The sequence below is a fragment of the Eumetopias jubatus genome, unplaced genomic scaffold (assembly GCF_037043125.1).
Source record: "Eumetopias jubatus isolate StellerSeaLion01/CBP00866 unplaced genomic scaffold, mEumJub1_p1.0 scaffold_39, whole genome shotgun sequence".
In the NCBI taxonomy this organism is placed as follows: Eukaryota; Metazoa; Chordata; class Mammalia; order Carnivora; family Otariidae; genus Eumetopias; species Eumetopias jubatus.
In genome coordinates this window covers 1,384,171-1,396,053 of record NW_028274845.1, presented here as the reverse complement: position 1 = coordinate 1,396,053, position 11,883 = coordinate 1,384,171, and positions in this window count along the sequence as shown.

The window sequence follows — 11,883 nt, the reverse complement described above, 5'->3', positions numbered from 1 at the left end:
CCTCCGATATGAGGAGCAGTGGGAGACAGAGCAGGAGATATTCTGTGCACTGGCCTCATAACCAGGTGACGGAGGAGGTGACTAAAACATCCCTGTCATACTCATGTCATAATTATGACTCCCAGCACACAGAGGTTATCAAAACAAGTGGCTTCAACCCTTCTGCATACGTTGCATTGACTTGTACATGCAGTGTCCAAGGGACTAAATATCCTGAGGCCTTACTGCCTCTCAGACATTCTGACTCCAAGGAATATTTTCTCAATATTTTGATGGGACATGCATTTATTCTTCAATTTCCTCTCTTGCTATCCAAAACCCTCCAACATGATGATGTCAAACAGACACAAAGTTAATACGCATCTCACTTTGGTTTTAACCACACAGGAGAAAACAGCTGATTACCGGAATCCCTGGGTATGGTCAATTCATGTGTGTCCACTCTCTGTAGGTTATTCAACATGAAAGGGAGTAAGAAAGTGACACCTACACAACTACCACATGAAAATAGATGACATGGTTAAAGGGCATATTCTGCTATTGACTGAATGGATGGAATAGTTTTAGGCAGCACTTTCTCTCTATCCCTGGATGTGAGCCAGCAAGGTGAGTCGGGACCCGGACCGTGGGCGACAAGGAGAAGTGACAGAGAGGCTCAAGGGGGAAGACGGTAAGTAGGTTCCGTTCAAAGGCCCTTGTTGGGGCTGTGCATCCCCGAACACTCACTGAGCTCTTTCTCGAGGGCCTCTCCCTGGTGCCACCGAGCTGCTGCTTATGTCTCCGCCACGTGGGAACGGCGCCTCCCCAATTCTCAGGTAGTTCGGCGCCTGACATAGGAGTCCCGGGTCACCCCAGGCTCCAGGAAGGGACACTGAGTGTGGGAGGGTAAGGAAGACACGACCCAGGGGAGGGTGGAAAAGCTCAGATGTCAGGAAATCCGAGCAGAGGCGGATTCTGATGAGCAGGAAGCTGGGAACGAGGCCCCAGGGATGAGGGGAGATGACGAACTAGACGGAGGATCAGAGGAGAGAGTGACATGTGCACTTTGTGTAAGAAAGTGGCCCCTTATTTGTTTAGAAAAGGGAAAAAACAGAAATAAGCCGGAGACCAGTATTTCTATTGTGAATGTGAGCGCCAAACAGAGAAGATGGGCTTGGAGATGCTGACGGAGAGAAAACCGGGCACAGGAGCCTTCCTGAGAAAGCCAGTGGAGATGGGCTCCGGGGAAGTGGGGCCAGTAGGAACCGCTCCAGCCCCATGAATCATGCCCTGACACCATTTTCCAAGTGTGCAAGCACCACAGAGACCCCAAAATTAGACATGACAAATTCATAGATGTTATCAAGCAATTGTTGTTGAATCAGCCCCCCTAGCAACGATGTGGTTTCATGCTCCCAGCATTGATGGAACGGAGATACCATCTGCACAGGTTCTGATGAGGGGACCGAGGGGACAATACGTAAGAAGATGACTAAGTTAAACAGCCAGGAAGTCGCAAGCCCAGGCCCTGGGACACAGCTGCCACTAAACACAGGCTCTTGCTCACCTCGCTGTATTGGAGCATCGTGGGGTTCGACCTCACCCCACTGCGGCCTCCAGCCATGAGCCGGTGATGACCAATGCGGGGACCAGAACGGCCTACTCCTGTCCCCACTCACCTTGGAAGGGCGGCCATTGGTTCCCAGGACCCAACTCGGCGTCCAGGCTCCCGAGGGTGCAGGAGAGGCCGAGCCTGGCTCTGTTGTCACCACAATCCAACTGCTGGTCCAACTGCAGTGGCAGAATATTGGCCACCTGGGTGCTTGGCTGTGTCCGTGCTCCTGAAGTCTGCACCTCTGCCCTTTGGAAAGTCCAGTTTCCGCTTGATGGCCCTTGGTGACAGGGAGCCTGCATCGGAGCTGAAGCAAGAAGAGATCTCAATGGGCTCAATCCCCGGGCTCCTTAGCTGAGCACTCCCAGACCACCCATGTCTGACGTCCCCGTCTGCCTTTAAGACCACACTGTGAGCAAGCACAAAGGCACACATGATATGTATGAAGGAGATGTCACCATTATGTCCCAGCCTGGGGATGCTGGGATGGCAGGTTCCAAGCCAGCAAAGTCCCTGAGGTGAAAATACCCCCTTGACGCCACCGGGCCTTTGGATGGGCACATGAGTTCATGCCTATCATTCAGTTAGTAGTAACCTTGGTCCTACAGCCTAGGGAGAAGATCCTAGAGAGGCCTCAGGGCATGTGGAGAAGGAGTTGTCTGTTGTTTCCCCCTCAAGAAAACGAACAGGGAAACAAGTTCGACCTCCAGGCTTCAGGTACCACTAGAGAAGGGAGTTGCGAAGGGTACCTCTAGATGCTTTAGGTACCACTAGAGACGGGACCACGGACCAAGTTATGGGAACATTTCACAGCTCTGGAGCCTTTTGAGGTTTCTTATCTGCAATATCTGATTGCTTTCCCCCCACCCGCACATCTGTATGCGATATATTCTATTGCCATTGGAGGAGGGGCTAACAGCTCTGAGTAACGTAGCAGCGGTCTGAGTCCCTTTGGAAACTTCCAGGCCAGAAGTACTACAGGATCAGACTTGTTCGTCTTCAGGGAGGGCATACAGCACCCAGTCCTCGCATCACACACCCCTCAGTGAGGTGTGGACCGCACTCCGTAATCAAACCCACTCACATTGCTACTGTGAAGGGAGTCCGTGTTCTCAGAAAGGGGGCTAACCGGAGACGTGCCACAGCCTCTCGCCAGAGCAGGTCAGCCTCAGCGGGGCCTGGCGGCTCCCTGCCATGATTCCTAGTCCCTTGTGTGCATCTCATTCTCCCTAGTCTTTTCATCTGTCACTACAAACGATTCCATGAGTCTGTGACTGTTTAGCCTCCCTGGCAACGCCCTGTATCTCCTCTCACCGTGCGTTCTCCCACTTCCTTCTATCTGCTCTTTCCTGCCTGCGCTAGCAACGTCCCCAAGTCCTGTCCTCCCAAACGCCCACCGTGCTGGGGAACGCTCAGTCCCCTCTCTGCTGCACACCCTCTCCACTCCTCACCCTGCCTCTGGGGTCGCTTGGTCCTCTGGTCCCTCTCTGTCCTCCAGAATCACTTCTCCCCACCCCACACCAGGTGCCTCCCCAGCTCCCAGGGCTTCTGCCCCAAGCACGTCTCTCAGATGGGTAGGCCTTCCATCATTCCTCGAGGCACACTGTCACCAGTCATTGTTAAGCACAATTTAGGACATGTCATGTGACTTTATGATACTTCCTACTGGGGGAAAGGCTAAATCATCTGCAATTAGCAAATCTGGTTGGAGAAGAAGTTGTCAAAACCAGGTTCCCCATTCTCAAATGTTATCTTGAATGAAGGTCTAAGTGTGCTTAAAGTTATGACTCCTAATTTCCTCACGTTCTTTTATGGGTCTTTTCTCAACTACCAGGGTTCATTTAATCTACTCAAACAATGTGCTTTGCACATGCAGAAGAAAAGGGAAAATATTTTATCAAACTCTGAAGGACCGTCCACTATTTTTAGTTTGGCTAGTGGGGAAAAGCCCTGGATGAAAGCTAAGGTTGGCACTTCCATGAGATTGGCCTGTTTCTACAAGGGTTCTCCCTGTGCAGGCAGGATGGGCCTGAGTAGCCCTCCTGCGGCCCTGTTGCTGGAATCACAGCCTATGCACACTGATCACACGCTGCCGTCAGAACCCCTACCCTGGACGGGCCGTGTATAATATAGACGCTGCATTCACTCATCTCAGCCCATCCACGTGGCTGAATGTTGCCCCCATGGTCCAGGGTGAATGGAAGGCCGTATCACACACACCTGCCTTCTGAGACATGTGTCTGAACCTTTCTCATCCCACTGCCCATGGGAACCCACACTTGGCCGTCAGCATCTCTGAGGGAATGTGCAGCCTTACAAGGGTGACAGGCAGCCAAGTGAGGAGCCTCCATGGGACCCCTGGTGAAAACAGAAAAGCCTGGGGACCTCTCAGCCCTGATTGCTTTGGGATGGAGAGCCTCTTTGAGACCTTGATCTCGCAGAGGGGCTGGACGAGCCGCTGGCTCTGTTTACACCACAGAGTGACACACAGGGTAGGGGTTGGCAGATGCATGGCTGAGTCACAGGGGTCTTTGGGACAGTCTTGCAACATTTTTGTTTACATTCACAACTGTTTCAAATAATTTGGTACAAAAGCAGAGATGAAAGTGTGAGCTCCATCCCCACCTACTCCCTGACAGGACTGAGTTGAGATCAATGGACAGCTTGATCTGGTGAGTCTGATGTCCCACTACCCACTGGCCAGAAGTCTTGGGCAAGTGACGTGACCTTGCTGAGGCTCAGCACCCTCAGCTGTCACAGGAGATGCCACATGGACTCGAGAGTGTCCCTGTGAGGACCCGATGCTTCCAGAGAAATAGAGGTGCTGCTGAGTGGGCACGGGAAGGGGCATGGTAGAGCACAAGAGTAAATAATTCTGTGTTTCATTTCTGCTTCCTGAATTGCTGTAACCCCTAGGAAGCCTTGGCTTCCTTACCCCTCGGAGAGGGATAGGAAACAGGGGAGAAAGTGGTCCTAGTGTGGAAAGGCTGTTACTGACCAAATAAGGTGAGGGACAAATCGTTTCACGGCCAATTTCACTATACAACATTGACACGGCAAGGAACATCTTATACTCCTTGCTGCTCCTTCAAAGTGGTTTGATGAGCAAAGAAAGACTCCTAACGATGCCAATGCTTCTCCCAGAAGGGAAGGCCGAAAAATACCCTGAGTGGGAAGAAAGGGAAATTGGGTTTTAGCCTGCACTCCTGTGAGAGTGTGGCCCCAAAGGGGTCTGGCTCAGCAGGCAGCATTTTCTGAAGAATCTGGAGAGGGGAACAACTCTGCTTTGCTCCTGAATGAGGCCACACCCACGTCAGGTGCACGGGCCATTGATCATTGATAGGACATTATGCCACTGAGCAGACACTTGACTGAAAACATATCCACATGGGGGAAAAGTCACTGACGCTGCAGGAAGGGTAAAAAGCACGCCATCCGTGGAGGATGGAAAACCGGGGCTAGGGCTCTGGCTTCACTGAAACCATGGTGTACAGACAGGATTCGAGGCTGAGGATTTTCGATCTATATGCTCCAGAGGAACGTAGGCACCCCAGGAGCAAAAAGTTTAAAATCAGCAACAAATGCTGATTTCCGATGCTACAAATATGGAGCTGACTGGAAACCTGTGTGGAGAGCCAGAGACTTTGCAGGAAGCACACAGGAAATAGAACTGGCAACAGAATTTCATGGGTAGCACAGAATTCTTCTTGCAAGAAATAAAAAGAGGTCTGTGACCCAGATGTCTCCAGGTGAGATAGTGGTGGCTGAGTTTTTGCCCTTTTCCCTCCATTTCTCCTCTCCAACCTGACTTGGTACCAACAGCCTGCACTTGTGAGGGGGCCGGGTGACAGAGGGTAGTCTGAGACAGAAGGAAAGGAAATTTGTCTGATTCAAAACACACTTTTTTTTTTTTTGAAGTAGGCTCCACAACCAGTGTGGAGCTTAACCTGGGGCTTGAACTCACAACCCTGAGATGAAGATCTGAGTGGACATCAAGAGCTGGATGCATAACCAACTGAAACACCCAGGTGTCCCAGTGTTTTCAAAATTAACTCCAAGGGCAAAGTTCAAACCAGTTTGAGTCTACAGGGCCTGTTGCCACGGGTGCATGTCTCAGCCTATTTAGGTTGTTGGATACAGAGAAGACAGGCTTCCTTGGAGCCCCCGCCCCAGGAACCTTGTGCCCCTCACGTGGGAGTACTTACCATCTACATCCAGACCCAAGAAAGTTTCCAGAGTATCAAATATGGATGAGGCACTTGTATACGGCCTCCAGGTGTCTGGCAGGTCATGGCCAACTGAAGAAGTCAAACAACATTCGTCCAGTGAGTCCTGTGGGACTTCATTCTCTTCTGCTACTGGCAGCTCCCTGGGGAACCTGGTGTTACAGGGAGGACAGGAGATGCAACGAGAAGGTTGAGTCAACACAGAGTCCCAGCTGGTTTTGGTGGCAGGGAGGAGGGACTGGTCACAGGAAACCAATGGGAAGTCCCCATCAAGGGAGATGAACCATTCTGCCTCTCTCTGGGGCCAGAGTGTGGCTGCACTGGGGAGAGATCACGGAGGCGGGGAGGGAGCGAGAGCAGGAGGTGCTCAGAGCATGGACAGAATGGGAGCTTAAGGGAAGGAGCCTGAACCAGCCCTGTGCACAACAGTCACAACACATAGCACACTCAGAAAACAATAAAACCGGCATCAACACTTTTGCATACATTTTGTTGAAATTTACAGAAATCACCAAGACAACCCCAGATTGGCAGCATTGTAGATTCCTAGAAAGCTCGTATGTCCAAGGCCTACTTGTCTAAATACTGAGACATGAATTTTCGTTTTCCTAAACACTTCCCTTGCCATGAGTTCCTGCCAACATCATAATGCGAAACCAGCAGCGACAGATGGGCATTTTGGATGGATCCAATACAAAGTGTCCCTGTGACTGCTTAGGATACCTGCATCAATGGACAAGAGGTTCCTGCTTTTGGGGGGGATTAAGAAAGGGGCCTCTAGAAGTACCACAGTGAAACAGAGAACACTGCTAACGGAAGATTTTGTGGGTGGCTGAATGGGTAAAATAGGTACGTTTAGCACTTTCTAGATTTGCCTAGATCTGAGATCACGAGATGTCACCATTGAATTAAAGCCCATGATTCTTCAGAGTTACCTGGGGCATATCCGGTCTTGGTCTTCCTCCAAAAGATCATTATGATTTTCTACAAACAAATACAGACCGGTCCAGTCACATAAACAGAACATTTGTACGTTAAAATTAAGTATCCAATACAACTAGTGCATGGGCATAATTACCCTTAGTGGGGCAGCAGGATACTCTGAGAGAAATCCTCCTGGAGGCCTCAGGTAGTACCTTGGGATTGTGCCTTGGTTTGCTTTCCTATACCATTGGGCATGAGCTCCCTAATGTGATAGGGCCACATCTCAAGTGTCTGTGTACAGAGTGAAACATGTGTTTTACCACAGATTCTGGGGAACAGCTTACATGCATTCTAAAACCTTACTGCAACAATCTCTCATTCCCTTATAATATAGTATGAGATGCTCTAGGTGTGAGGGTTTAAGGGAATTTAGACACAAAGACCAGGCTGATGGATGGAATCTGCAAACCCTCACAGCAAAAGGAATCTATTGTGTACAGTCCTTTGTGCTACACAGACATATGAGCCATGCATGGGGAGGGGCGATGCCCAGGCTCAGCTTTGCTTCGAGGAAAACATACAAGGAGGCTGATGGTAGAAGCGTTGACGTGCAATACTCCGACGATGACTCAGTGTAGACAGACAACACAGAGGATATAGACACTGGGGATCGGTGCAGTGAAAGCAGGGAAATGACAAATCCAAAGATACAGGTAAGGCTGACAACATCTTTGGACAGGCACAAAAATTCAAGGGATGTTTTTCGGGTCTACAAAGGAGAGCAGTGCAGATAAGGAGAGGCATTTAAAGGAAATCAGGAACAAAGACAGACACCTCTGCATATGCAGCTCAAGTGAGAGTGAGTTCGTCACATCTGCCTTGACTCCAATGTCCTAACTTCTGTCAGGAGCCGTAAGCATGGCTGGAGATGAGGAACAAACGGTAGGTCCCTGACTCACCTGATGTCTATGGTGAAAAGTCTATCCTGGGGCCTGACTCAGATCCCTATGTCTAGCGGGCTTCTACACAGCGATGACACATCTCAACGGAACCAGAGGTTGGATACCAAAAATAGTGGGGCAACTTGGGAGGCCAGTTGGAGGTTTATCACATTGACAGTGGAGGACTCACGAGCGGCTTCCAGAGGAGAACAGATGTCCAGATTTTGGAAAGAGTGAATGTCAGCCCTCCTAGAATTCCCGTGGGGGTCAGACAGGCCAGGAAATGCTGAGGAAATCATATAGTATTCATCCAGTGAGTCCCATGGGTTGTCCTGCTCTTCCACCACTGGCAGCTCCCTGCTGAACCTGGTAGGGTGGGGAGATCTGAACATTAAGACAAGAAAGGTGGACCTCCCACCATCCTAACGGTTTTGATGGGCAGCTGGGAATTACACTCATAACAAAGGGGCACACCAATTTTTGACAGCAACAACTCTGCTCCTGTTCCAGGCGGCAGTGTGGTGCTGTGGGGGCAGTAGATATAGAGAACGGAAGGTGCTCAGGGCAGTGGCCACAGAACTAAGCTTCTGAGCAACAACCTGAACTAGTGTGGAAGTCATGACTCACAGCCTGCATGGATAATCCTAAAGGTGACTTCAACACATTTACGTAAATGTTGTCGATACTACCTTCACTGACCAAGTGAACGCGGGTGTTAAAAGGCATCTTCAAAATGGAGACATCTTGTGTCTTCAGTGTCTCTTTCTCTAACTACTGTGACAGGAGGTGTTCTTTTCCTATAATATATCCTCAATGTGGTAACACCAAAGAGTTAGAGGCAGATATGCCTCTCACTCTGGTTTTACCAAAAAGAGAAGAGGGGAATGCGGAGAATCCCTGTGAAGGATTAGTTCACAAAGTTCAACTGACTGCAGGTTATTGAAATGGAGGGGTCAATAAAAGGAACGTAACCGTGTTACAAGGTGAAGACATACATCAAAGTTAAAAGAGATACTTTGTAATTGGAGAATGGATGCAATAGATATGTTCGGCCATTTCTATTTTTTCCTCGAGATGTAATCCTTCAGTTTAACCACTGAAATAACAACCCATGATTCATCAGAGTTACCTGGGGCATGCCTGGTCCTGGTCTTCTTCCCCCTCATGGTGGAATTGATTTTCTGTAATTATATAGAGACAGGGCTGGTCATGAATGAGATCCTTCTCGGTACGTTAATAATCCAGGGTCTCATGTTACCCACACACTCAGATACGTTCAATGTGAGAACAGGTTCAGTCAGAAGAATATGTCAGGGTGCCTCCGATATTGTCATGTGATAACTGGCTTGATTTCCCGGCCTGAGCCATTTGGAGAAATTTATTCTCTCTAGGAGATTAACATCACAGTCTCCCCTGTCGTCTGTGCAAGCACTTGAACTTCTCTCTTTGACACAGATTCTGGGGAGCCAGCCTCCCTGCATTCTAAAAGGATCGCTGCAGCATTCACCCTTCTCTCGTCAGATAGCCTGGTTGTTGAAGGCTCCGTGGAATTTGTACACTGAGACTGAACAGATGGAATGCAACTACAGACACACAAATTCAAGTGAATCTTTGGTGCTACTCAGAACATTGGCCTGATTCATGTGGTGGGAGAATGCCAAGGCACAGCTCTGCTTCTGGAAACACACAATCAAGCTATCAGTAGAGACACTTAGGGTGGGTTTTCAGACAACTGTTTAGGAAGACAAGCAAACCTAAAGGAGACAGAGAATGGGGCTAAGAATAGCAAAACCAGTTAACCCTGGACAAGAATGCCAAGTGACTGCGGCAGGCACAGATTCTTAACGGACCCACCTCCGAGATGAAACATAGAGCTTATTAGAGGTGAAAAGAGACATTTCATCCAAATTAGGTCTGACAGACAGGTTTTATGGTCGTGTGGCTGAGGTGATTTGAGCTTGTCGTGCCTGCCTTGGCCCAACAACGAAGTGACAGAGAAATCAACGTAACATGGGCATGCCCTGGGACTAAGAAGAGAGCAAATGTGCCTCGCCCACCTGACATCTGTGCTTAAAACTCAATCCTAGAGCCCAGTTCAGATCAGTTTGTCTCTACAGGGCCTGCCCACAGGGATGACCTCTCTCGGCACAGCAGAGGTCTGGGGTACAAAGAACAGGAGATCTTTGTGAGTGTCCAGGTGGAGCTTGATCACCTGGACAATGGAGTACTCACTGGTCACTTCCAGAGAGGAACAGACTTCCAGTTCCTCGGGTAGGAAGATGGTGGTGCTCCTGTAAGGCCAGTAGGAGTCAGACAGGTCGGGAAGAACTGAGTATGTCAAGTAGTGTTCATCCTGAGAGTCCCTTGAGACGTCCTGCTGTACCACCTCTACCAGCTGTCTGCTGAGCCTGCAGGGTAGGGACAAGTGAAGATTAACCTAAGAGGGATCTGAAGTCATAAGTCCTGTCAGGCTTTGATGCAAGGCGGAAAGGAGTGGTCAAGAAAGCAAAGAGGGGAAGGACCCATTAAAAAGAGAAACGATTCTTGTTTTTGTGGGACACGTTGTGTTTCACACAGGGGCAGCTGTTCGAAAGGAAAATAAGTGCTCGTGCACGGGCCAAATAGCAAGCTTCTGACGAAAGAGACTGAATTATCTCTGTGCCGTCCACTTATGACTCATAACACACGAGTCCCACAATGGTGGCCTTCCCCCTTCCATGCAAAGGGCGTTGAGTTCTGCATGTAGTGGCCAAGCACGGGCAGCTCTGGGGGCAGTGGAGTGTCACAGAAATCTCATGCCACGAAGCCCTCTTTCTCTCAACCTTGTGGCATCATAGAACATGTTTGTCTACTTGCTATGATATTTTAATGTTATGAACACATGTCAAAAAGCGAAATCTAAAGACAGAGAGCAGATGTGCATGGCTCTCTAAAGCACACAAGAATGAGCAAGCACCGTGGTCCCTGTGACATATTCGTTCACCCGGGTCAGCGGACTGTGGCTTACTCAACTCGAGAAGTCATTAAGAAATGGGAAGCAATCCCAGTACAACGGTGAAGACAGAGAACATTGTGAAACTGGTAATTTGTCCTTGACCGCATGGATAATACCGTGCTCGTCAGCACTTTCTGCTTCTCCCCGGGTGCCACTTTTGAATCCCCAGACCCCGAGTGTCCAGAGTTACCTGGGGGCAGCCGGCTCTTGTCTTCCCAGACCCTCCTGATCAGTTCGGTCTTCTGCAAATAATGAAGAGAAAGAATTACGTTAAGCACATTCGCCTTCACAGATGCCCACTCCTATATCCTGCATAGCACAGGACAGACATATAAGCACAGCAATACCAGGCAACTGTGAGTGTAAACATCCAGGAGCGCTTAGGTAAGGCCTCGCAGGCAAAAATTGGGATGGTACTCTTGAGTTATTAAACCAATATCCCTGATAAAACAAGCCATCCTCATAGCATCCTAAATCTTGAGTCTAGGCAAACAAACCGATTCTGTTTCTCAGAGATCCTGGGGGAACTCCCTGGCTGCTTCCTAGACAGTTGCTGCAATATTGAGGCTTTTTCCATCTGAAATTCCAACAGGTGAATGGTTTAGAGGAATCAGCCATGCAGATTAAACCAATGAATGGATTCTACACGCCATCAAATCAGAACAATCTTGAAAGCTACAAAGAAACAGGGGCCATTCATGGGGTAGGGAAGTTTCAGGACCCTGCATTGCTCCAGAGAAACATACACTGTCCCATAGCAGTGGTCCAGTTCGGGTTCTCAGCTGACTTGAGATGAGATAAGACAAATGAAGACATAGACGAAGTGAAGAGCGTGAACCAGGGGAGTGCCATCTCCAGAGATACAGAAAAGGCTGCCAACAGCCTTGGCAGGCATCCAAATTCAGGGGCATGTTTCAAGAATGGAAATTAGAGCCTTGCAAGAGAGGACACGAGCTGAATTCATAATTAGGAGGTCTGGCAGTGACCTCGTGGGCCTGGGCTGGAGAGGTGTATGAGTCTGGCAGGGTGTGAGGAACAAGGAATATGGACACCACCTGGGGGACCACGTGGAGTTATAGCCCCTTTGGAATGGGAGCATTCATAGGCCATATCCAGAGTAGACCCAATTTCAGGTTCATCAAACAGGAATTTGCCATCACGGTAAGACTGGCCGCTGTCATGCCTTTCTTGCTCAGTTGAAGGAGC